This window comes from Austrofundulus limnaeus, unplaced genomic scaffold (genome assembly GCF_001266775.1).
Source record: "Austrofundulus limnaeus strain Quisiro unplaced genomic scaffold, Austrofundulus_limnaeus-1.0 Scaffold13, whole genome shotgun sequence".
In the NCBI taxonomy this organism is placed as follows: Eukaryota; Metazoa; Chordata; class Actinopteri; order Cyprinodontiformes; family Rivulidae; genus Austrofundulus; species Austrofundulus limnaeus.
The window spans coordinates 20,912-22,997 of NW_013952415.1; positions in this window are offsets into that span (position 1 = coordinate 20,912).

Genomic DNA, 2,086 nt, shown 5'->3' on the forward strand with positions numbered 1-2,086 from the left:
TAGTTTATAAACTATGATATTTATACAGTAAATGTATGAATCATATGGTGAAACATTGACTTTGAAAAATAAATCTGTTCTTATTCTCTTATAAAAGGCTAAATAAAATTTAAAAAATATTGTTGGTAATTTTTGACTGTGTAACTTTACAAAAGGCACCCCATACTTGTCTTAATAAAGGTACTTCCACATCCATGTTGATGCACTGCTAATGGAAGTGYGGCAGACACACTGAAGTGAAATTTACTGAGCTTCAAGAACAGTCCACAAGAAATCCTGGTGTGTTCAGTGATCTAGATTCAGCGCTACATTACACCCKATGCTCAGGCTTCCCTTCCTTCAGTCGTATGCATTTTGGAACCAATCCCTTTGCTCCTCCCTTTATCTTTTTCGTCTGTGAGCRCCAGTCAATTAAAACAAACGGGACAGAAAAGAAAATGATATAACTGCAAAAACCGGGAAACGTGCGATCAGCACAAACTTGAAAAATGTGAGAGAGGGAAAAAAAAATCTTGTGCTAAATTTGGAGCATGTTTTGGAGTTAAATGGGAACAGTAGCAGCCTGAAGGGAAACAATCACGCATGAGATCAGGGGCTTTCGGGGTAAAAAATTTCAGATTAACTAGAAAAAAAGATTAGCTCATGATAGAAAACAGGAGACTGAGGACAGAGACAAGTGTTGAGAGCTTATGCATGCAAAATAAGTCCTACACCTTAAATGTCAACAAAATAAAGAGAATCACTTTTTGCAGCAGCACAATAAGCTGATTAAAACATTTTTTTTCTAATTTGTTCAATTAAAACTCATCTACTATTAATATTTGCATTAGAAGACGTGGTTAGATGAAAATGAATCAGCTCAGTTCATCAGTCTAATGTCCCAGTCCTTATGAAATGTATTTTTTATGATGTGATGTACTGTATGTCATCACTGTGATCATTTCATTTTGCTCCTACAGTGAAACATTTATTGCATAAAAGATCAGATTCGGTCTATTAATTTGACTTGTTTCACACTGAAGTGATGAATTTTGGACAGTTTCCCAGTGGAGTATCTGCTGAGGAGGGATTTGGTGAGTTGTTTGGGTTTACTAATATATTGATGCTCAGAAGACATTTTTTTTTTTCGTTAAACATTTTTGAAGTAAAGTTCTGATAGAATATTATCACATATTTAACAGATTTTTTTTTTGCACAATCATGTTTACACTGACAGATTGGTGCTTAATGCTWCAAAATGACTTCAGATTTATGAAAGTAACTTCATTTTCTGTTGAAATGAAAGTACAAAACTAAAAACTTGTTAGTTTTCAGTTGCTTTTGAAAAGTTTTGAAGAAGTGCGTCAAGTAATCATTTAGGTTTTGTTTSCCATTTCACTGCTTTGCTCTCATTGCCCATAAGTTTACATAAAAGAACGAGCTGTATCAGTCCACTCAGCTGCAGCCATGAAAAGGTTAAAAAGGCTGGTCGACGGMAGAAAGGGCAGCATGGTGTTATTCAAATAATAGTTCAGCTCAAATACAACCTGCTCTGTGCAGTGGTATGCAAAGGATAGTTTTGGTGCATGTTGGTGAAAAACATGTACGATTCGACATACATGTGCACAGAGTTGTAAAGTAGTACAAATACTTTGTTAATGTACTTAAGTAGATTTTTTGGTTATCTGTACTTTACTTGAGTAATTATTTTTCAGCCAACTTTTTACTTTTACTCATTACAGTTTTACACAATTATCTGTACTTTCTACTCACTACATTTTTAAAAAGGCAAGAACTAGAAAGTCGTTACTCCTACTTTATACCGAGTTGTTATTACTTAAAAAAATACTATCCTGATAAATTGCGCCTCCTGGATAGAGTGAATTTAATTGTGGTTGGATGAAAAGTATAAATATAAACCATTCTGACACCCTATTAGATTGTATACAATCCATCACAGCTGCACACTGTTAGAAAAATATTTTCGGAGAAGTCACCTGCCAATAAATGTCATTTTGGAAAATCTAACTGCTCACTTTTACCCAGTACTTTTACTTTTAGTAGATTTTGTGTCAGAAATTTACTTTTGCTACTTAAGTACAAAAAA